Below are 12979 nucleotides of genomic sequence, written 5' to 3'. Positions count from 1 at the left end.
GAGACTACCTGCCAGAGCATGTTCATATGAATGATGCTCTCCATCAGAGCCAGGCTGGTGGACTAAGCTCCTGCTTCTCCACTGAGGGTACTTGTCTCCCTGGAGGGACATAGAAGAATGCCAGGAAGTGTATAAAACTATAGGATGAGCATGGTGCATCTTCTAGGAATGTCACCTTTTCTGGAAGCTTTTAGGGAAAATATTTGAAGAAATCTAGGGGTTTGAAAGTGGTAATGGTGTTCTTGAGCTATTTGGATATTACAAAAATCGTAGTGGAAACTATAGCCATAATAAAGCCGTACAACATTCCATACATCATCTTTTGGGGATGGAATTATGTTAACTCCTTCAGGTGACACTGGCTGACATACAGGTCTACATGGGGAGGCCCCTGAAGATATTTTCATATTAAAAATGTATTGTGGAGGGCTTCCCTGGTCGCGCAGTGGTTAAGAGTCCGCCTGCCGATGCAGGGGACACAGGTTCGTGCCCCGGTCTGGGAGGATCCCACATGCCGCGGAGCGGCTGGGCCCGTGAGCCATGGCCGCTGAGCCTGCGCATCCGGAGCCTGTGCTCCGCAACGGGAGAGGCCACAGCAGTGAGAGGCCCGCGTACCACAAAAAAAAAAAAAAAAAAAATTAGAAGTCAAAAACCAATTATACCTTTCAAACTGAGTTCATAGGCTAAGCCACCAGATTTTCTAACCTGCCATGTTCTCTAACCCTTTAAATAACCTTGATTATTACAAAACTGATTCCAAAAGTGAATATAAATCATGAGTTATATGGCTTTGATTTGCTTCTTCATCTCTATTCAATTCTAATTTTTCCAGGGTTGAAAGGCATTTTCCCAAATACAGGAAAAAATTGTACCATCTTGGGTGGGTCTATATGACGGGATTAACCATTCCTGACTATGACATGGTTGGGATTTTGATCACGGTACAGACCTTTGGGCTCCATGCATCACAAATGATCATGTTGGATCATTTTTGAAGATGGAGGTTTGAAACCCCATCTTGGGTTACATTTAATAAATTTATTTTCTGGCTATTTCTATTCTATACTCTTTTTTAAAAAAATTGAGATATAATTTGCATATAACATTGTGCAAGTTTAAGGTATACAAAGTGTTGATTTGATACACTTACATATTGCAATGTGATTACCACTGGTAGCACTGGCTAACCTCTCTACCATGTCACAGAATTACCATTTCTTTTTTGTTGTGGGAATAATTAACATCTATATCCTTTCATTTTCTCCTTTTGTCTGATATATTAGTGCCTTCTCTTGTCTGGATCTGGTCACCACTTAAAGACATTTTCATTTCTTATCTTCTGGTTCTCCCAGCAGAGCATTATTCTGCTGTGGTGGCAAGATAGCAGGTGTGGGTACATGTGGGAGAAGGCCTTCCATCTCACCCTCTGGATACAACCGCAGGTGCAAAAAACACTTACTCAGTGTGAATGAACCAATGAGTTTATAGGAGGAGCCAGGAGAAGCAAGAGTCAGCAACCCCCTCCCACTCTCACTTTCCTTTCTGCCGTTGCCACTGAAGGGATGTAAAATTTGTGCTAACCAGACAGGGGGCAGAAGAGAGTAAGGGACTTGGGCTCTAAAAATGCCTCTTGATGTACACCCCCGAAGGAGTTAGGAACTTGGCGTGTTGCTTCAAACAGATTTGGATTTCAATCTTGCCTCCACAATTGAAGAAAAGCACGGAAAAGTTATCTGACCTCTCCGATCCTATTTTCTCAGCTTTGAAGTCCCCAACTCATGGCATGATTGTTATAATCATTTGAAATTGTGTACATAAAGCAGACAGCATTGTGCCCAGCACACAGTTTACTATAATTGCCAATTTATTGATTCATTTTTCCATCTCCTTCTTGCTCAGTGTGCTGTCTCCGGCACTTAGCATAGAGCCTGGCACCGGCACTTGTTGGATGGATGACTTCCTATCCATGACAATATTTGGGCCAGCTGCTAGAACTGTCAATGTTGGATGCTACTTGTACCCGAGTGACTTGCTTGGGCCATGCATGGAGCATTGGTGTTATATGAATGCTATGGTGATTGTTTTGTGTGATGTGTGTTTATGCTGTTGGATATCAGGGTAAAGCCACAGTCATGTATACAGAGTGAGGTCAGACCTGAAGGATAAGAGAGTTCACTGTGTCATCAACTAGGTAAAAGGCCTCTATTGCAGAATTGGGTGGGAGAAGTGTAGGTGGGTAAGAGAATGGTGATCTTTCTTTCTCTTGGACTTGATCACAGAGGTGTCAAGATGACTGGGAAGAGATTGTGAGAAAGTCTTTACATGACACCCTTCATATATGGCCACTTCCTGAGTCTTAGCCCCATCTTATTCTAATTGCCATCCGAGATAGCTACACTCTTGACTCCAAAAGGCTGGGACTTCTTCTTTCTCTTGGCTCATAACCAGTTACCAGGGATTCTCAATTTCATCACTATTGACATTTTGGCCCAGATAATTCTTTGCCGCAAGGGGCTGTCCTGAGCATTGTAGGAGGGTTAGTAGGTACTGTAGCAGGGAGCAATGGAATGGTCTACTCACGAGATGCCAATAGCATCTCTACCATTGTGACAATAAAAAATGTCTGCAGACATTGCTGAATGTCCCCTAGGGAAGCCCGTTTGCAAACCACTCAGCCAGACTGTTTCTTATGTTTTTTGTATTTACTTCCCTCATATGCCCTTTGGCACTTTGTAAAGTCTTCTTGAAAATCCTATCCTAACTGTGCTTAGGGGTAAGGAAACATATTTTGGATAAGCGTAAACCAGGTCCTTAAAGGAGCAGACCGCGACAGCTACTGAGGTTGATGGTGGCAGTTAAGAATCAAAGCAAAAGAATCCTAAGGGGAATTGAAATGCAGTTGCCCACCTGGAACTTCTCTTCAAAGCGTTCTACACTAAGACGGATGGTGGATTTGCTTATGTTGATTTTGGAATTTTTTCCACTCTGAGACAGGTGCACATTTAAGAAGTTCTGAATAAATGTCATGTCCCTTTATGGACGCCTAATTAGAGCTGGGTTTCATAGTTTTTAACTGGGAAGGGGAAATACAAAGGGTAAAAGTTTAACGTGGCTGAAAGCCCAAGAAATAAATTTGCAAAGTGCTTTATGGCCTTTCCAGCTATATCAGAAATTAAGAGAGAATGACGGTGCCATTTCCTGGTAGCCAAACATCTGGAAATGTTTTTCCCTTGTTTTCATGGGCACCATGGTTGACCCACAAGGGACTCTCCCTCTTGGCGTCTTTTACATGGAGTGCTAGTTGCAACTTGTTGGCAGATAAGATTGATGGATCCTTCAATTCCCTACACTTTCCTTGTCTTTCGAAACATTCCATCCAGGCCCCAAAATGCAATCCAGTGGAACAACACAATGGGGTGGCCTGCAAAGCAGGTGCAAAGTTTTGGAAGACATTCCAATACAGGTATCTCTGGGCAAGTGACAAGTCAATAAATGCATGTCCTAGGGCTAATTTGCATTTTTAAAAACCTGAGATATTGTGGAATAGGTAGGGGACAGTTTGTATATTAAGTTGAGTTCAAGAGACATTATTAAATGATGCAAGGGATTGGGCTGGACATCGGACCAGACATGGGACAGGGGAGGGGAGTTTGGTCACGCAGGATCGCTTTTGGAAACATCCTCAGGTTGTAAGGGAGTGAAGTCAGGCATGAATATAACTGTGATACACTTTAATACCCTGTAAAGGCCAAAGGCTATGGGAGGGAGGAGGGGGGAGAGGCTACTTGTGATCCAGAAGGATGTGGGATGACCTCATGGAGGAGAAAGCATTTGAGCTCTGTAGGATTTTGACAGATGGAGTTAGATGGCTGTGGAAGGGCCCTGTAGCTGCAAGGAATGGAAGAGTACAAGCAAAGGAACGGAAATGTGAAAGAGCAGGACGTGTTCTGGGGCTCGTGTGGCTGGGTACTACTGGGGGTACACAGGATGATTTTAGGTGGGCTCTGCAGGGCTGGCACTCAAGTAGTAAGAACCAACAGAGCATTGCTGCTCTGCTATTCTGGATTGTTAAATGTTTCATATATAATCCCTAGGTACATGGATACATTTAAAAATGTTAATCATTATATTCAACTGTGAATTCAAGAACTGCTGTATAATATAAATTTTTCTCTTAAAATACATTTATTTAGGAAGAAACAGTGAGTTAATTTAAAGAGAAAATTAAATAATAGAATAGGTGGATAAGCAAATTCTGAAGATGGCATGTGAATGACTGAAGTTTGGGAAACACTAGACCAGAGGCACAAGAGATTAGAGGCAGAGGACTGGTCAACAGCCATTGGATTGACCGTCTTTGCAGTCAGCTAGATCATGACCAGTATTTGTGACCTGTGGCATAACAAGTGTGTAGTACTCAGCCCATCCAACATTTACATTTTTAACCTTTAACCTTTTTACTTTACTGTGCATGAAAAGCTCTATTCAACTTAAAGGGATTTCTAAAAAATCATATACAAAAGCTTGCTCAGCCTGTAATCCTACTTCTGTAAATATTTTGAGCATTTCCTTCTAGACTTTTCTCTACTTACCCATGCATATATTTGATAAAGTTGGGATCATACTTTGTAAACTGTTTTGTATCTTCTTTGGCCGTCTATGACAGTTTCATGAGCATTTTCCCATGTTACTCTATATTCCCTCAAAAAGATTTTTTCCATTTGGAGGGATGTACCATGATTTAATCATTCCTAATGTTGGACCTTTAGGTTGTACCTAGTTGTTTGGACAGATAACAAAGTTGTTAGAAACAGCCTCTTAATGGCCATCGTCAAAAAATGTACAAATAACAAGTGCTGACGAGGGTGTGGAGAAAAGGGAACCCTCCTACACTGTTGGTGGGAATGTAAATTCATAGAACCACTGTGACAAACAGTATGGAGGTTTCTCAAAAAACTGAAAATAGGCTACCATATGATCCTGCAGTCCCACTCCTGGGCATATATCTGGAAAAGACAAAAGTTCTAATTTAAAAAGATACATGCACCCCAGTGTTCAAAGCAGCACTATTTACAATAGCCATGACATGGAAGCAAACTAAGTGTCCATCAACAGATGAATGAATAAAGATGATGTGGTATATATATATATATATATATATTACTCAGCCATAAAAAAGAATGAAATCTTGCCATTTGCAGCAACATGGATGGACCTAGAGATTATCATACTAAGTGTAGTAAGTCAGATAAAGAAAGACAAATATTATATGATATCACTTCTATATGGAATCTAAAAAAAATGATACAAATGAACTTATTCACAAAACAGAAATAGGCTGAAAGACATAGAAAACAAACTTATGGTTAACAAAGGGGAAAAGGCAGAGGAGGGATAAATTGAGAGTATGGGATAAAGAGATGCATATTACTATATATAAAATAGATAAACAACAGGACCTACTGTCTAGCACAGGGAACTATATTCAATATCTTGTAATAAACTATAATGGAAAAGAATCCAAAAAAAGAATATAGATATATACATATATATGTATAACTGAATCATTTTGCTGTACACCTGAAACTAACACAATATGGTAAATCAACTATACTTCAATAAAAAAGAAATAGCCTCTCCTTCTTAAAATGTACAATTAGAGGTTTTTTTAGTATGTTCACAAAATAGTCCAACCATCAACATTCATTCCACAACATTTACATCACCCCAGAAAAAAACCCCATAACCCATTAGTGGTCTCTCCCATTTCCTCCCTCCCCCCCACCGGCCCCTGGCAATCACAAATCTACATTCTGTCTCTATAGATTTACCTGTTCTGGACACTTCATATAAATAGAATCGTATAATACGTGGCCTTTTATGACCACCTTCTTTCACTTAGTATAATGTTTTCAAGGTTCATCCACACTGTAGCATATATTAAGAAAGCATTAAAAATCCACTTACCTTCCTTATTTAAAACAAAACAAAACTTCTAGTTAGCTTCTAACAGAAAGGTGTCTCCTCTCCTCTCCCCTCCTCTCCTTTTCTTTCCCCACTCCTCTTTCTCTCATTTATATTCCCTCTCTCTCTCTCTCTCTCTCTCTTATGACAAATAACTGTCTGCCTGCTCTGGGTTCTCCTGATCTTAGCACATCTTAACTATGATGTCCTTCACCTCTTTCCCCTTTTCTGCTCCAGTCTCCATTTCTTCCAGGCTAATTTAAAGAAACAAGAAGGAACAACCTCTTTTTTTAGCTACAGCTTTCTCATTTGTATCTGCTGACTGATCATAAGGAAACTTACCTTATTCTGGGAATGATGGTAGAGGACTTCCTTTCTGGACAATGTTGTATGAAGAGCAGGCAAGCACTATTTTGCAGCATTTTCTTAACCTAGAACATGCGTTTACTCAGTGCATGGCACCAGAGGGGATGCTCTGTGGCATATGAAGGTGGGAAAACCAAAGACCTGCTTTAGGTAGCTTGTATTCTAAGAAGAGATCTAAAACGTTCTTGATAATTCTGCTTCATAGCCATCCACTGGACTACACTCCTTCATGGGTTGGACCCATGTTCTGGTTCCAGAACACCTGCAGTGCTCTGCACAAAGCAGGCCTTATTTTTGTTAGGATGTCTTAAAAGAGATACACATAAAGTGCTGAGAAAGGTCAGGTGAGGTAGGGGTTAATTCCGGCTGGAGAGACGTTAAGTAGGCTTCATGGAGAAAATGGTTTCTGTGGAAGGCAGTGAAGGAGGAGTAGGATTCAGGCCTGTAGAGCTGGAAAGAGAATTCTAGGAAAAGAGGAAATGTACAGAGGTGAAGTGGTGTGAGGCATGGAAAGGGAACCATGAGTCAAGTTAATGAGGAGTTAAGTTTGAAATAAACAAGAAGGAAGTTCAGAAGCTCACATCAGTTGTCTCAAACTTCCAAGTAAGGAAAAGAGCAAAGGTGTCTTCAAAACATGAAAGGAATGGGGGTGGAATTTGGGTCCAAAGGAGTGTGGAAAAGGTTTGGCTGTAGGATGTGGGTTGGAAACTCAAATAGACACAAGAGATCTTGAGGTGTTTGTAGGTCATACGTATGGAGGTATCTACAAATATTGAACCCTCTAGATTATAATTCAACCAGTATCTTAAATATATTGGTGCACATATTTTACATTTTAATAATTTACTTTCTATTAAAAATTAAAGTATAGCATACATTCATTTATTCATCATCTAGCAACAAATGTTACTAAACACTGTTTTAGACTCTGGGGACATAGCAGTGAACAAGATAGACAAGATTCCTGCCTTTTTGAACATTTACATTCTAGTGGGGAGTGGGGAGACAGCAAAAACAAAACAAAGCAAGTAACAGAAAGGTGTATAATAATAGCAGAGACAAGCATAGTTAAACATCATTAATTCAAAATAATACACAAACATTAAAAGGCTGTTTTCTAGCTAACTAATACCATTTCCTAATATAAATATTAGAAAATCCAAACATGGTTCATTTACGTGTATTTTCTCAAACACTTCATATGTCAAATTCACAGGGTGTTCTTGTACCAAAGCAAAAAAGTTATTCAGCACAATATGAAAGGCAATTTGAAAATGTCTGGGACATTTCAACACAGGGTATATCTGTAATTAATATCCAGAAAATCATGCTAAGAGTTATAACATCTTGGTAACAATAGATAACACTAATTTTTTCCTCTTGAATGTATTTATGTACATATTTAGATGCATAAGATGCAAAGATACATAAGATACCATTCCTACTTTCAAAGAGCTCCTAGTCTGGAGGAGGAAAGGATCCATGAGAAAGCTAACAAAATACACTGTAAATAACTGGTCCAAGTCCCGAGGGAGGCAAGCTGGGCCTTCCCTTGAACCTTCACTAACGTCACAATCTGGCCTTGAAGGATTCGGGGAGGGGGTGGGAAAGGTCTGCTTAGGTAGAAAGAACTGCATTAACAAAGGTGAGGAGGCAGCAGGTATAGAGAAAAGGAGCTAATACTTTTTGAGTTCTCAGCTCAACCTTAGGTACATAGTAGATACTCTCTAAATGTTTGTTCAGTGCCTAGGCATCTTTGTTGAAAAAGGATCATTAGAGCCATTTTGGAGATAAAGACACTGAGGATCGGAGAGATGAGATCATATTTCTAAAGTCACATAGCTAGAAGTTGGGAGATTTAGATATTGACCCCCAGGCTGTCTGCCTAACAAACTTCTGTTCTTTGCCCTGTTCAGATGGGTGGCTAAAGTCTAGGGTGTGTAGTGAGGGAGTAGATTGGGCCTTGTAGCCGGAGGGGAATTTAAGACACACAAGTGGGGACTGGACTGCAGCCATCCCTAAATGACATTCTAAGGAACATACGCTGTTCCTAGTGGGAAGCCACCAAAGATCTTAAGGTACTAGAGCGATGTCATCAGTCTTTATTTTAGGAACAAAGTAAGTGTGATAGAGTGGGAGTTAGGGGGTGGGAATGGGGGCAGTGGCTATGAAAGCAGACTGACAGACAAGTTAAGAAATGCTATTGTACAGAGCTGCTGAGGATGAGTAGATCTGAGACTGAACAGGGGCTGTGGAAATGGAGACCCAGGGGAAAGAGGCCTGGAAACATGTCACCACCATTCACTGACCAGACGGATCTGAGGGACGGGAAGGGATGCAGGATGGCGCCGGGATGTCTAGTTTGGGTTTGGATGATGTCATTAACTGAAACAGGGTAAATAAGAAAAGGAATGCAGTTGGTGGGCAGAAGATAATATTTTGGACATTTCGAGTAGAGCCATCCAACGAAAGATGTATAATGGACGGCAGGAAATAGGAGATGAGCCCAAAGGAGACTGGCTGGAACAAGAATGTGTTGGAAACCACTGGTCTCTAAGAGACAGGGCCAGATGATGGGAGGGCCAAGGAGAGATGTAGAAGGACAAGAGAAGAGAGGAGAGGAGCAAGGCAGAGGAGGGGAAGTCAGCAGTGGAGGCTAAGGAAGAAAGGCAGAGAGGTACCAGGAGACCCAGAGAAGGGTTATGGAGGCCAAGGGAAGAGTCTGGGGGGAGGTGGAGTAGGCTGATTGAAGGTTTTCAGTGACCTCACTGAGATCAGCTCCCCGAGAACGGACGGGGCAGAAGCCAGGGTGAGGAGTGAAGAGTGAGTGAATGATTAGGGAAAGACAGTACAGTTGATTCTTTCAGAGTTTCACAGCAATGAGACGAGAGACTGTATAACCTGAGGGGAGTACAGAGTAGAGAGAAATCTTAGTGTGGTCCCGTGGGAAGTTTGTGAAGTGGCATCTGCCTTCGTCAGTCACCAGAGGAGAAAAGTGAGTGAAGCACAGTTCTCTCTCTTCCACTCGTGGGCAATGCAGCTTTCCTAACATGGAGCGGAGAATCCGACTTAGTAGCAGCATCCTTTCTACCACTTGTAAAAGACTGGAGTATTGCAATATTGCTGTTCTTGGGGTACGTCCTACTGATCGCTTTATAATGATGTTCTCTTCGGGAGGGAGAAAGATAGGACTGGACTTGTAGCAAAAGGCTGTAGCAGGTGGCCAAGTGCCTCAATTCTGAGCCAGGCTGCTGACACTCAAAGCCCATCCCTGTCACTTGCTGTGCAACCTTAGTCAGTTATTTAACCTCTCTGTGGCCCGGTTTCCTCATCTGAAAACAAGAGTAGTAATAGTGCTACAATAGTGATGGATTGTTGTGAGCATTACCCGAGTTAATAAGACAATATGAAGAACTTGGTATAATGCCTGGCATAGAGTCAGCCCCATGGAGGTATTAGCTGTTATTGTTAATAGTTACGCCGAGGATCTTGGGCATCAGTGTTGGAAAGGACCCTGGGGTTTAACCAACCATGACCTTTCCACCTGCCACCAGCCCATGTTACTGCTATGATTGCTTTGGCTGTTCTTCACCAACATGAAATTCTTTTAATTTTGCATGAAACAGACCTGCAAATTAATATTTGCTTTTTCAAGATTAGAAGAGGCAGTTCTTAAGTAGAAAAGCAATGGACTCTCCTGCAAGAAGACACTCTTTAGGAGAAACTCCTTTTGGTGAAGTAAAATTCTGAAGCACAGTGCTCGTAACAGTATAACCAAATAAATAATTATAATACTGGTGATGGAGGGGTGTCTACATGCAATTAATTATCTGACTCTTGATTTATTTTAACTGTATAGGGAAGCTATGTTTATGTTTCACATCTTTCTTAAAACATTCGTCCTCTAAAATATTGCAAAGCACCAAAGTAAAACCTCTGGCCCAAGGCAGTATGCAAAAATAACCTTTTATTTTGTTGTTAGTTCTGATGGCAATGCAGTCTATTGTTTGGAATTGCTCTACTTCACTGTCCCCTGCTGGTCAAGGCCCAGGACAACCCACAGCTCCATGACCACACTGGTCAGCTTCTGATTTTGTGCTCCCCAAAGGCTGCAAAAAGATACCCCAATTTCTTCTAATTAAGAAAATACATTGCTATTTTAACTTACATCCTGGCCAAGTCCTGGTTTTGTGCGACCTGTAGCTTATTCAGTTTGGGGGACCTTCTTTAAGATGAAAGAATAAAAAATTAGAAATACAAAATCAGATATGGAAGAGAATATCTATTTTTGAATGAGAAAAGACATGACAACAGGTTACAAATTTCAAAACGCTGACAACTACCACAAACACCACACAATCCAGAAAAATAAAATATTTTTTATTAACTAGCTCTCTCACACACCTCCCTAACACTCCTTTTCCCTGCATTAAAAAATTCTTTGTCTCTTAGGAAAAAAAATGATTTTGTAATATTTTCTATGGTGGGTATAGAAAGATAATTCAGATTTTCCTTGATCATGGTTCATCAGTTTTTTTTTACTGTTGATAGCTAGTTGAGAAGAATTTCTCTCAACTTCACAATCCATTTGTAGTGTTGTGTGCATTTTAGGTTGGTGGTCAAATTTGGGGAAATTTCTATGATTCATGTATGAGATTTCAGGACATTTTCTAACTTTCTTGTACAATATGTAATCTTGAATACTCTTTGAAATTGATAGGACTTATTAACCAGTTTATCTCTATGTCCCCCTTGTGGTGGTATGATTTCTGTTATTTTTTTTTTTTAGATGGCAGCACTTCATGTCAGATTAGCATGATATCTAAATATTGTTCCAATTAAAGGTATTTTCACTTCCCTCCCTTAATGGGATCATCAAACAATCCAAAAACCAATTTATTACTTCTATTTGAAATTCGTCTCTTCCTCTTGATGAATTACTGCTTCGGGTATGATCTGAAATTTTTTGGTCACAATTTGCTTTGCAATGTCAGACTAATTTCTCTTGGCTTCATTCTTCATAGTAACCACTTTTGTTTCATATTCCACTAATTTTTTAATCCGAATTTTCTTTCAAAATGGTAACTATGTGAGGTGATGGGTGTGTTAGCTAACTTTATTGTAATAATCATTTCACAGTAGATATGTATATTACATCACCATGTTGTACACCTTAAATTTATACAACTTGGTCAATTGTACCTCAATAACGTTGGAAAAAAATGTTTTCTTTCAGTTCTTTAATAAAATAAATGACAAATCAAATGATGTTTGTTGCTTCTCATTTGTTTTACTGAAACTTTGCAAAACAACTTTCAAAACTGCAGCTGATACATTTCCCCCCTCCCCAATTTCTCCTCAGCAGGACCCATAACTGCCTGCAGTCACTCTAATGCCTTCGATATGAGGGAAATGTGATAGACAAGAAGTTGGAGTGGAAAGGGACAGCTATCTAAACCAACTGTGGTTAAAATATCTTACTTTTGAAAATTTTGTATAAATAGATGATCATGTGAGCACAGTGCTGGAGCCCCTCACAGGGGGTCATTAGCTCCACGGGGACTCTTCCACATCTCACTGTAATCCCTTCTGTTTCCAGGAAGTGCCAGAGTTTGGGGACAACTCTGTATTACTTATTGATTCCTTTCTGCTGTTCCTGTCCGTGCAGAAAACTGTTTTAATTTAGATCAGGTGGATGGAAAGCCAGTCTAAAAGAGAGAAAATTCACAATTAGGAAATATTTTTAAACGTACCTTAAAAAGAATAGATCCACAATTATATTTGATGATTTCACCTCCCTCAATAATTGATAGAGCAAGTAGACAGTCAGTAAGGATATAGTAAACTTGAACAACATTGTGAATAAACTTGTCCTAATTGATATTTATAGAACACTGCATACTTGAAAATGTACATTTTAAGGTATGAACTAGAAATCAAGAGACTGGTCTAGTTTTGTCCGTGCAATAACTTGACCTTGGGTATATCACTTACTCATTTGTAAAATGAGAGAACTGGGGTATCTGCTTAACTAAATAACTAGATCCCTTTGGTTTCTAAGATCCCTTTTAATTCTAAAACTCCATGAACTTGATATACATATGGAACAGACACTAGGCTGATTACATGAAGAAAGCAAATCCGACCTTTTTTGTTATTTTATTTATTATTTTTTTGGCATATGAAAATTTATTACTATTGTGCTTTCACCATCAAAATTTATGATCTTGGTCTTTCCTTCTTGCCTTTGTATAGGGCCCAAAGAGAGATGTTGGCTACTTTGACCACCTTAAAGTGGACTCTAGGAATGTCACCAACAGCATGACCTTTGCGACCAAATCCAGCAACTGGAACTTCATCATTTTCCTCAATAAAATTCAAGCAACCATCATTGGGTACAAAGGCTGTGATTTTTTTTTTGCCGTTCTTGATTAGCTGAACCATGACTTCCGGATAGCAGAACTGGCTGTTTGGCTTCAACCACTACTTTTTCAAGTGCAATTCCCTTGGCATGAGAAGCACCCCCAACAGGGTTGGGCTTCAGGGCTGTGTTAAAACGGGCTTTCTTGTACTGATTATCATGCCACTTCTAGTCTTTTCGGTGGCTATGGAGCTTCCTGACAGTACAAAAACCGCGACACTTGCCCAT

At 40.1% G+C, this 12979-nt stretch overlaps 1 pseudogene; it reads right to left on the bottom strand.

Moving 5' to 3' along the window:
- Window positions 1–12549: 12549 nt before the first annotated feature.
- LOC102990715 (40S ribosomal protein S23-like) lies at window positions 12550–12979 on the bottom strand (annotated as a pseudogene).

The sequence above is a fragment of the Physeter macrocephalus genome, chromosome 7, assembly GCF_002837175.3.
Source record: "Physeter macrocephalus isolate SW-GA chromosome 7, ASM283717v5, whole genome shotgun sequence".
Lineage (NCBI taxonomy): Eukaryota > Metazoa > Chordata > Mammalia > Artiodactyla > Physeteridae > Physeter > Physeter macrocephalus.
Note: the sequence above shows the minus strand (reverse complement) of the source record. Positions and strands in the feature narration are given on the sequence as shown.